Source organism: Sturnira hondurensis, unplaced genomic scaffold, assembly GCF_014824575.4.
Source record: "Sturnira hondurensis isolate 20B ecotype Veracruz unplaced genomic scaffold, ASM1482457v3 Scaffold0003801, whole genome shotgun sequence".
NCBI lineage: Eukaryota > Metazoa > Chordata > Mammalia > Chiroptera > Phyllostomidae > Sturnira > Sturnira hondurensis.
The window spans coordinates 3,835,665-3,847,692 of NW_028076432.1; the positions used below are offsets into that span (position 1 = coordinate 3,835,665).

General features: G+C 40.5%; 1 protein-coding gene and 1 long non-coding RNA gene across 2 annotated transcripts in view; one reads left to right on the forward strand and one right to left on the reverse strand.

The window, feature by feature from the left end:
- RAB30 (RAB30, member RAS oncogene family) overlaps nucleotides 1-3,185 on the reverse strand; it is a 77,565-nt gene extending 74,380 nt beyond the window's left edge. The window contains exon 1 of the mRNA XM_037042830.1: nucleotides 2,996-3,185. The gene's annotated coding sequence lies outside the window, so the exon portion shown is untranslated. The remainder of the gene's footprint in view (nucleotides 1-2,995) is intronic.
- Nucleotides 3,186-3,364: 179 nt separating this feature from the next.
- Nucleotides 3,365-11,671, forward strand: LOC118984723 (uncharacterized). Its single transcript, XR_005065976.1, has 3 exons — nucleotides 3,365-3,497; nucleotides 4,358-8,844; nucleotides 10,599-11,671. It is a non-coding gene; the product is annotated as an uncharacterized LOC118984723 (long non-coding RNA).
- The last annotated feature ends 357 nt before the right edge of the window (nucleotides 11,672-12,028 follow it).

Genomic DNA, 12,028 nt, shown 5'->3' on the forward strand with positions numbered 1-12,028 from the left:
AGAAACCCTCTTTGTGTCCCTCCAAGAACTTCCCATTGACATCCTAAAGTATTTAGGCTCACTCAGGTCTCTTAAAATGTCACTCCTACAGGAAACTTTCCCTGACTCACCAGACAAGGGGAGAGTACTCCTGTTCCACCTTGTAATACAAATGCCTTGGTCTGTAACATTCACCACAATTGCAAAAACTTGTCCAATGATTGTCTCCCCTATTAAAATATAAACTCCATGAGGGCAAGAGAAGCTTCTCATTTCACTGATGTACCCATAGTCCTTGGAACACAGTAGCTTCTCAAATAATATTTGTTCTCAGAATAACAGGCTGGGGCCAGAGTGTAGCAGGCTATGACATGAAGCCAAATAAACAAAGAGGCAAGGATCATTATCCCTCTGCAAATATGTAAACTGAGACATCCTTGAATTGCATGGCTATTTAAGGTCAGAGAGGTAGCATTTCTCTTCCCTAAAACACTACAAAGTATGGCTGGGAGAGGGAACATCTTGAAAAAAGAATATAGAAATGAGAAGGTGGTGACAAAGAGGTCTAGGATGACAGCTTCTGAATCTGCTTGTCACACTAGTTGCCTCTGGGCATGAAAGTCTAACCACCAGACAGACTTTCCACGCCTAGAAAAGAACTAATGTTAAACAAATATAACTACCACTGCACCCTTCTTCTTAATAGGGAGGTATAAAATAACAAATTTCTCTCACCCACAAAGAAGAAACCACAGGAGAGAAAGATTTTTTGCTCAAACGTCCCCCTCTCTCCACCCCCTAAAAAGGCAGTTTTGCCACCTGCCTTTTGCTCCTCAGCAACCAAAAGAGAAGTGAAGGGGAAAAGACCACCTTCCCACCACTTACTGGAGCAGGGATAAAAATAAAAAATAAAAATAGAACATTTCATGTAAAGCATTTAAAAAACCTTGCTAACCGACTGGCAGTTCTTAACACAGGTAGCAATACAGTTGGCATGAGCTTTACTGCAACATTTCATTGTTCCTGCTGCCTGGGGCCAAGTTATGCCTGTCACAAGAGCCACAAACCAACCAGGCTGAGGGGTCAGGCTCACTGTTGCTCATGCTGCCAAGCACCAACTCCAAGAAAAAGAAAAGATAAAGCCTCCTGTGGAATTCTGTGGAATAAACATTCACCCTGTCTACACACACAGCCTGGAGTTTCAGGGTGAGGTAGAGCAGGGGTGGGAAGGGTATTCAGAGATTGGAAAAAGACTTAAATAAATAGATGTGATATACTGGTGATAAGAGGGAGATTCTGAAACAGAGGAAAAAATGAGAATTGCAAATAGAGAAACAGGGAAAGAAACTGAAAGAACTTCAAAAGATGTAGAAGGGTGGAGAAAGGAAGGTACAGGGGGAAAGGGCAAAGTGTACCCTAAAAAGCAGATAGTAAGCAATGGACAGAGAGAGAAGCAAAGCCAGGCAGTCCATCTTTCCCCAAATCCAAAAGCTGCTCATTGCATTCCAATAAATCACTCTACTACAAAGCTCATACAATAGTTTGACCTTTGCATTCAGTAACAAGAAGCATTAAAGGAAGCATCACCCAGCTGTAACTTTGGAGATCTAATGGTCTGAATTAAAAATAGACAAAATCAGTTCAGCAGCAGAAGACAACCAGTAAATACTTTCCTCCAGTGCCTGACTTGACTATAAAAAGGTTTGGCATTTTATTTTTTTCTTGTGTGTGTGTGTGTGTGTGTGTGTGTGTGTTTCTAAAAAGGCTCAGCATTTCAGAGTTAAGCTTAAAGTACTGGCATTTCTCCTTCTTCTGACATTGCAAGAGGGGGGTGTGGTTGACCCCAGGACCATTCATTTCCAAGGTTGTAGATCTCTCAGCTAAGAGTTGCCCCATCTGCTCTTCAGTCAGCCAGCTGTTTATCTCAAAGTAAAATATTTATTGCACTAATCATCCTAATAACTTCCAAGAAAGCCAACATCATACAAGTCAAGAATATTTTCTGTCCTGTTAAATGTGTCAGTTCCTTTAAAAAGAAAAACTAAAAACCACCACTATGTTCCTTGGTTTCTTCGGCCAGGATCACTCTTCCATGTGTACCTTTCAGTAATGCCAACTAAAGGTTAACACTGCATCTAACTTTCCCTAACGCCTTAAAATTAACCCAGGTTTCATTAATGATCCCTTCTCCAAACCGTTATTTGTAACTGGTGACTGCGCCTCAGGAAACAGCGACTCATTATGGTACATACCACTGCCAGTGGCGAGGAGCCTATTGCAATGTAATTTAAAACACTCACACGGGCACAAATCTCTCTGCTCCACTTCCAAACAAACCTGAAATCCTGCAATCAGGAAAACATTTAACAAAAATGCTGCTTCCAGCAGCCTAAGAGCTTCCCCAGATACGTGAAATATTTCTAACTGGCACGGAGTGCACCATTAAAGGACACTGTCACCTCAAATCAGCAGGAAAGGCGAGGTAAACGATATAGACACACATATAAATTAGCGCTCCACAAAACTTAACCTACTCAGAAGAAGCACGCTCATCTTAAAAACGAATAGTGTGTGCTCGCCGAAGCGACACAGAAATGTTCTAAAGTAGTGTGACCGCATTAAATCAGTGTCTCCATTTCTCCCCACGCAGCACCCTTTCATATTCAAACCTCAGCACTCGGGCCGTTTGTGACAGGACTGCAGTCTCCCACCTCTGCCTTTTTCTGATTTTCCAAGAGCACTTCCCAACATCCTCCCCAGCCCAGCCCCCTCTCTCAGCTTCAAAAAGGTTGAGGGGAGTTGCGACTAGAGAATTGGCAGGAATCTGTCCTCCCGCGGGGGAAGGTTGCTGGAGTTAGTCTTTGCAGTGACCCAAATTGCACAGAGCTTTTTGCTTAGCATCTCTTGCGAGCACCTCCCCAATCCTCCCTCCCCCCATCTTCCCAAAAGAAAGCCTTGCGAATTAAGCGGGAGGAATAACTTGGTATAACCGTTTGAATAAATCACTTCAACTCACCTGGTTTGGGATTTTTCTCCCCACCCCAGGCATAAACAGAAATGAGTGCGAATGAGTCACGCACGCAACGTAAGATGGTAAGATGTCTTAAGTCCAAGGGCTGGAGTCAGTCCCTGCCCTGATGCCGCTGCTACTCTTAGCTCAGCTGGAGCGAGCGGCAATCACAAGCCCAGCAGCAGCGGTGGGGGGGGCAGGGGGTGGATAGACCGTAGCACAATGAATGCAGTGGGGTTTATTCAATGACATCATCCCTCTGTCCAAAAGGCCCCAATAGCCATGCTCAGGAGCGCTGCATTCTGGGAATTGTGGTCTTCTGACGGCCTTTTGGGACCCTGAGGCTATTGCCAGAACTACAAAGCCCAAAATGCGCCAGGGTCGGACGCACCCAGAGCTGACCAAAGGAGCAAAGGAAACTCTGCCGCCATGTCAGGAGTGCTGGGACGCTTCTGCGGATCCGGGCTGAGGTTTTGGGGAGCGCGCAAGCGGAGTGGTAGTGGGTGAGGTAGCGGACAAGCCTAATGAAAATCCGGGGGCCCGAGCGTGGGAACCGGAGTTGGGAGGCTTCACCTGGGGACAGATGTAGGGCGGGTCTGGCTGGAGGCAGCAGCCGGAGGTGGAGTGGGCCTCGTCCTCACTATCCTGCGAGGGTTGCATAGGGCCTCTAACGACTCTTGCTCAATTTTTTAGTTTAGGTAGTGAAAGAGTAAGCAGACTTCTTGGCCCCGAGCGTTATTTAGACCAGGTAAAAGAATAGTCGGGGTGGTTGGTGTCTTGGGACTCAGCGACCTTCTGGTCTGTTGCCGGAGAGGCTTCCACCCAAGGAGTTGGCCGTCCCTTCCAAATTTATTTTTAATTTCTTAATTTATTTTCCATCCTTCCTTATCCCTCCACAAGATTTATGACTCGTTGGTTTTGTCATACAGAATGATTTACAAAAGGGTCCAAAGAAATCGATGTTTGAAAGGTAGACAAGTGCTTTGGGACGGACCGTGCTTTGCTGCCGCGATTAAGAAAAGATAAGGAGCTACCTTGAAGAGTGTATCTATCAGCAAAAGGAGGGAGATGTTGAAGGGGGATATTACTGACGCTTGGCGATCATTTCCGAGTAGCACGCATTCTTGGGTCGACCTAGAGTACACGCTAAAATACTGCAGAGCTGAGATGTTCATTAGCATGGATAACCAGCTTATTTAAATTTGTGGTTCTCCATATTTACAACTACTTTAACAACTAATTTTTTAAACTAATAACTGAAACCAAAATTACTGGTCTTTATTTTGTTTGGTATTTGTTAAATATGTGTGTGTGTGTGTGTGTGTTTTAATCGTGTTACTGAAACAATGCTATTGTTTTATTTTTCAGAGTCTGTCTACACTATGGAAAGGTGGGAGATTTCTTCTCCAGAGGGTGTCTGAAGGGTTAAAAATGCCGCTATACTTTTGTGCTCTTTTTATTCCTGTCTTTTGCACTTTTTTCTGAAAAAATTAACTATTTACTTTGGGTCAGTAAGGTATGCACTTCACCTGCTAGGAGTTAATACAACTATAGCTGATAAATTCTCTTATCCAAGAAAAGCTAGGCACAGTGATTACAAATGATAAAAAACATAGGAATAGTCTCTTAAATGTATGCAGATAACTACAAAAACAGTTTTATGAAGAATCATATGTCATCTTGTTTCTGGGAACAAGTCACAAGATGAGTGGGTTTGTTTAATTTTAAAACAAAGATATTATGTTTTGGTCTCATTTATTCATGAAAACAACAATGGGAAAGGCTCATGCAAATAATTCTGTCATTCAGAAATACCTTTGCAAGTAATGGTGGTAAGTATAGGAAAAGGAAAAAATGTTTACTGTTTTCTTTCTAACCTTCAGTACAGCTATAGAAATGTTTTAAACTTAATAGACTAGAGAAGTTCACATTTAGGCTTAGTTTTGAGCTCTTAAATTATTTTCATTCAGGCTGATTTTGTGTCCTGTACAAAATTATAGTGAATTTTGTTCATTTTGTAAGATATTTCTTTACATAAGCAATAACTTCCTCAATTTGAGTTACCGTGGAGGACATATATGTAGGGGAAGAAACCCCAACAGATTTCTCAGAAACCTGGTCTATGAGAAGTGAGACCTGTCCCTCACTGATTTCTGTAATGTGTCATGTGTTTGGGTGGTTTGAAGTTTTTCCAGCCTTATATTCTATGGGCATCTAACCATAAAGAAACAGATCTAGCTAATATCTACAAAAAGACTCTGGTTTAACCCTTAATTTTTAGGGGAAAAATCTGTACTGTTATTTTAGAAATTTTATTAATTTTTGAGGAGTTGGTCATAACCTCAGTGTCCCAGCGAAAACACTGGGTTAGGGGAACTTTGAAAAGTGGAATTAGGAATGGTTTAGGTAGATACAGAAACCTACTTTTTTTCATCTGCCTGAAGAGAATTAGGACCTTGATTTTTATTATAATTATAGGTAACTCATTAAAGAGTATTGTATTGAGTCAGTTCAGTTGCTGTTAGAACAAGGGTTAAGTATCAGAATCATCTATAGCAGGAGTGTCAAACTCATTTTCACTGGTGGCCACATCTGCCTCACAGTTGACTTCAAAGGGCAGAATGTAATTTTAGGACTGCATAAATGTAACTTACTCCTTAACTAGGGGCAAGGAGCTCAGCACTGCCACCAGGTAGAAAAGAGGTGGCACTCGGGCCTTGTGTTTGCCACCTGTGATCTATAGAACTCTAAAATACATTATTGCTCATGCATCCCTGCCAAATTGTCCAGGGTTGGAACCAGCTATTGTGTATTTTTTAAACTGCAGGTGACTGACTGTACAGGGTTAGGGTAGAGTAGTCCTTCACATCCCATATTTGTGTTTGCAGTAATATGTCACACTAGTAATAAGTTTTGGCAAAGACTTTAGGTTTATTGATCCATAAATGAATTGTGAAAATGTATAGATGAAGAAATCACCTAGGAATTAATTTATATTTGGTAGTTGGGGAGGAAGGGAAGAAAATATCAATTTTAGCCTTGAGATTATGTACCCAAATATCTTGACTTACCTGTATATTTTTTAGACTAAGAGTTTAGTCTAATTGTAAGGAAGTGATAAAAGACACATCCAGTAAGAGCTTAATGCTATGACAAAATTATGGTGAAGAAACAAGTCTCTAGGTGGAAACAACCAGATACTAGAATTTTCTGAAAGTAATTTTTTAAGTAACTCTTTTCCCTGAAACCTAATTTTAAAAAATTTCGGTGTTATGTTGTTATTTGGATGCATGATATGTTACACTGTATCTATAGCTCCAGATTTGACTCACATACCAAATTTGGGCTTTTTATACTCAAAATCCTGTAGCAATCTTTTAACCATATCTGCTAAAGAATAAAGGCGAGACTCCAGAGAAAAAGCATTTGAAATTTTTAAAGCAGCCCCCAGATTCAGACAAGTAAGGGATCTAGCTTTTGGAGAAGGAAGGTCCTTTTGGAGATGGTAAGTGAAAACTCACTGTAGTGTTTTGGAGGATAGTATCAGTGACCTCTGGATTCCTACTGTTTTAGTTTGAAATCTTTTTAAGACTTTATTTTTAGAGAGAGAGAAGGGAAGGAGAAAGAGAGGGAAAGAAACATCTGTCAGTTGCCCCTTGAAGTTCCCCAAGGAACCTGATGGGGTATGGAACCCTGTCTTCAAAATGACACCCAACCCACTGAGCTACACCAGTCAGGGCTGAAATCTAGTAACATTCTAAACCTCAGTGATTGTAACCTCAAGGGTGTGGGAGAGGATTCACCAAAATATGTAAAGCATTACCTAGGGCTTTGGAAGGGGGGTGGTGAGGCGTGTGTGTGTTGTGTGTGTGGTTAGAAAGTAGCTCCCCAGTACATAGGACCCCAAAGATAGGTATTACCTCAGATTTACCCTTTAAACCATTCGATGATAAGTGAAACTTACATGACTAAGCTGTAAGCTATATTACCAGAGTATAGCTTCACTTCTTCCTATGATAGAGAGCAGTAACAATTCTTTTCAGCCCTCACCATTAGGAATGTAGAATTCCCATTACTGAGTTGTGTCATAAGATTACAGTAGTGCCTGAGGTGGCTGAAGTTAAAAAAAATTGCGATGACAGATTTTGTTTATATACCTCTGTAGCTTGAAAACTACTCAGTTGATTATGACAGGCCCTATCTTAATTGAGCATCACTGTAGTTCTCTAAAAGATAATCTTCTAAATTATGAAAAATGTTAGAATTATTTCATGCTGCAGTTCTAAAGTAATGCTTGTATATTCCAAGGCGTGGAATTTGAGAGAACAGCTTTCTGTTGTCTACCTTTCTGTATCTCTCTTCCAAAATAGAATCGATTTTCTTACTTGTTTTGAAATGAAGTGCCAGCAACCCAAAAGTGATGTAGACCCAGCAGCTACATTAAAATTATTCTATCCTGATCACAGAGTTGAGACTAGCAAGCTTAAGGGTGAAAAAATACATTTTACCAAAAGATCTTTTCAGGCCCCACTTTCACTGGAGTTAAAAAGTCTTCTACAATGTACATTTCTGTAAGTGGACATGAGCATGCCATATGGGGTTCTGCAGTTGGAGTTCCCTAAGGAAGATTTTAACTCGTGTAAACTTTTTAACATTTCACATTTTACTTTGAGTTAATATTCAAGAAAAGAAAACATTTCCTAGTCCTGTTTAGTTGTGTTTGTAGCAAATTGATACAATGTTAGCTTCTGGCTTGAAAATGCCACTAAAGGTAAATGCAGTAAATACCCCAAAGTCAAGATTTAAAATCCAAATGTGCATAGATAATTATTAGCCAGAAAATCTACCCGCTTTCTCAGTTTTTATAGGTTTGGGTAAATAAGGAGTGTGTGTGCATATGCATACAAGAAAAAATTTCTTTGCAATGATAAGTATGTGGAAGTGAACTTAAATATAATATGTTCATGAATATAGCCATTTAATAACACCACCAGGTGATTCCTTCACCTAAGTCATTTAAAAGCAGAGATAAAATAATTTACCAAATTCACACCTCTAATGTAATCCCCCTTTTTTATGTTCCTAATTTAGTCTCCATTTTGCTCAGTACCTCTTGATGAAATTCCAAGATGTAAATGCCAGTTTTTTAATGTTTCTGTGTACACATATTCAGTGAAGAATATAATCCAACCATGTGCGCAAGTATTGCTTAATGAAGGTGTATAATGGTTTTCTTAGGGAAATGAAAAAGTTACATGATTTATACCTTCATCCAAATGCATTTAAGGTATTTTTGAATAAGAAATCCTACAGTACTCTATTACAGACATTAAGTATCAATATTTGGTATGTGCAGTTTCTACCAGTTCTAAATCTATTTCATTCTGTAAGTATCAAATAAGTACAAAGCTCTAGAGGTACGGTGATTATGATCCATCAGACCATTTAACTCAACCTTTTTAGTGTCATTTTCAAAAAAAAAAGTACAGAATATTGAATTACACAAGGAGCCAATATTGGAATAATTATCAAAAATAATTTTTGATACAGAAACATGCTTTATTAACTCACAACATCTGGCACTGATGTAATTATGTAATAATAGTGAACAAGTATTTCAAGTTGTCTACATTTAGTGCTAACACTATGGTCTGTTGCCTGCATTCAAATTTCATTAGAAGTTACTGAAAATAGAGATGTAAAGTTTTTCCACCTAAGGCCTGATTAAGAATTTCAGAGACCTACAAACTGAAAAATTTACAATGCTTTACCTCATACAGTTCAAAATCAGATTATACCATAAAGTGGATTTAAGGAAGTTCTCATTTCTCATGGTGAGGATGCAGTTTTAGAAAGTACTAAATTAGGACTTCTGCCAAGATGGAGGCATAGGTGGAAACACTGTGCCTTCTCCCACAACCAAGTTTGAATACAACAAAGGTTTGGAGAACGAAGACACAGCCAAAGACTGGAAAATTGAATTATACAAAAGTCCCACAACAACGAACTGGTCAATGGGGATGGTAAGAGGGGCGGAGCCAGCAGTGGAGCAGGGTCCGGCAGGAAAGATCCCCAGACCTAGGCACACAAGTGGCCCGGACCCAGTCAGGGTGTGGGGCAGACTGACCGTAGTCGCACATTCGTGCACAGTGAGACAGACCACGCAGGCCCCAGGGGGCGAGGGCTGATGGCGGTGGCACACTTGCATGCAGTGGGATGAAATGTGGGCCCGGTGACGGTGCCACAAGCTGCACCTGTAGGGACCGCGGCAGGAGATGGCAGGCGGGACGCCATTGCTCCTCTTTGACCCCACCCCCAAGTACAGCGTCACAACCCAGCGACTTAGTTGCCCTGCTCTGGTGAACACCTAGGGCTCCGATCCTGATACGTAACAGGCACCAACAGCCCAAAAGATGGTGCAAGAAGAACTCAAAGCCCCAGAGCCAGTAACTCTAAGCAACCAGGAAATAGCCAGCCTATCAGATGCACAGGTCAAAACACTGGTCATCAGGATGCTCACAGAACTGGTTGATTATAGTCACAAATTAGAGGAACATATGAAGGCTAAACTAATTGAAATGAAGGGAAATGCACAGGAAACCAATAGTGATGGAAAGGAAACTGGGACTCAAATCAATGGAATGGACCGGAAGGAAGAACAAAACATCCAACCAGAAAAGAATGAAGAAATGTGAATTCAAAAAAATGAGGAGAGGCTCAGGAAACTCCAGGACATCTTTAAACATTCCAACATCGGATTATAGGGGTCAGAAGGGGGAAAGAAACAGCCACAAGTGGAAAACTTATTTGAACAAATAAAGGAGAACTTCCCCAATCTGGCAAAGGAACTAGACTTCCAGGAAATCCAGGAAGCTTAGAGTCCCAAAGAAGTTGGACCCAAGAAAGAACAACCAAGACACATCATTACATTAGCCAAGATGAAAATGAAGGAGAGAATCCTAGAAGCAGCAAGAGATAAGGGGACAGTCACCTACAAAGGAGTACCCATCAGACTGTCAGCGGATTTCTCAAAAGAGACCTTACAGGCAAGAAGGGGCTGGAAAGAAGTATTCCAAGTCATGAAATCCAAAGACCTACATCCAAAATTGCTCTATCCAGCAAAGCTATCATTTAGAATGGAAGGGCAGATGGAAGCACTTCTCAGATAAGGTCAAGTTAAAGGAGTTCATCATCACCAAGCCCTTATTATATGAAATGTTAAAGGGACTTATCTAAGAAAAAGAAGATAAAAAATATGAACAGTGAAAGGACAGCAAACTCACAGTTATTAACAACCACACCTAAAACAAAAGCAAACTAAGAGGACAGCTAGATCAGGAGCAGAACCATAGAAATGAAGAACGCATGGAGGGTTAGCAACAGGGGAGTGGGAGGAGGAGAAGGGGGGAGAAGGTACAGAAAATAGCATAGATGGTAGGTAGAAAATAGATAAATGGGAGGGCAAGAATAGTGGGGGAGATATAGAATCTAAAGAACTTGAGACATGCTTATAAATTAAGGGTGGGAGAATGGTGGGGGAGGGAGTGTGCAGGTGGAGGGGAATGAAGGAATAGAACAACTGTAACGGTATAATCTATATATTTTTTAGAAGTACTAAATTATTTGCTTTTGTGTCAGTTAAAGGCAAGCAGGGAAAGAGGCTGCTTTGCCGTTGTCTGAAAGTGTGTTTATTATCCAAGCTTGTCTATATCCACTATACATGGAACATAGAAAGAGCTCAATAACAGAATGAATGGACTTTTTCCCCAAGGGGTTCACAATTTGAGAACATGAAATTCATCAAGGTACAAGAAAAGTGGAATACTATAGTAGGGGTTGAATGCTTTATTTGCTGATTGCAGGGGCCTGTTTGTATCTTAGTGAGTCCTAAGTAGAATTAAAAGTTAAGGCTAATACTCTCAAGTGGCCCTACTGGTGTGTGAGCGCCATGAGGAAAGGTTTGTGTGTTTTATTTTGCAGCTAATGTATTACAGAAGCCTAGGCAAGTGCGTGGCACCACCACCAATTTTATCCTCACCTAATCAGGCTCAAATCTCATACATTTTTCTCTCTAGACACTGCTCAGACATTTCAGCATTAACATATCTCCAACCCTGGAAAGTAAAAGTCCTTAGATGTTCAGTAAGTGAATGAAAGGATACTTTCTCCACAACTGAAAGCTAGTAACTACTAAGTATATTTTCAGCTTCCATTTTTAAATTAAGGCACAAATCTGTTCAAGGTCACCAATTAACAAGTAGAGGAATTAAAAACCCAACCCAGGTTGTTGATTTAAAGTCTATACAGGAGCTGCTACCCCCCAATCTTGGCACCAGAGACCCATTTGGCCGCAAAGTGGGGTGGGGACAGGAGGCGGAGCTCAGGCTGCAATGCCAGGGAAGCTTCCGTCGCTTATCTGCTGCTCAACCTGCCGTGCAGCCGGTTCTCAAGAGGCCTTGGCCCAGGGCGTTGAGGACCACTGTTACTGGGGAAACAAGGAAGTGAATATCACAGATTTAAGTGTCTCCCATTTGGCCAAGACTGTAAATCCGGTCCTTTCCCCACATTTTCGAAAGAGAAAATGTGAAACAGACCATGTGGTAAAACAAAGGAACAACAATTGAAATAAAAACAAAGTTCCATAACTATTTAAAGCACTTTTTAAAAATAGATAAGCTGAAGTTGAATTCTGCGTTTTTCCATTTTTTGTTTTGCCATCGCAATGTATATATTATGAATATTACATATATATACATGTACATATTAAGTCACTATATATATATATATATATTGTTCTCCAGTTAGGTAAAGCATTATTAGATTACCTCCATCTGGTCTATTTTTTGGTCACCCAGTAAGGTTTTTCATCATCAGCCATAGTTCTGTGAAGAGATTAAAAGGTCTCCTGTTGCACACTATAGCACTAATGTTTATAATAGAACATTATAGGTTGAAGGTTTCCATGATCAGTCTACACTCAATCCCTACTTTCTGCCTTTTATTTCCCATTTACATTTGTATACTATTAACTACATTGTA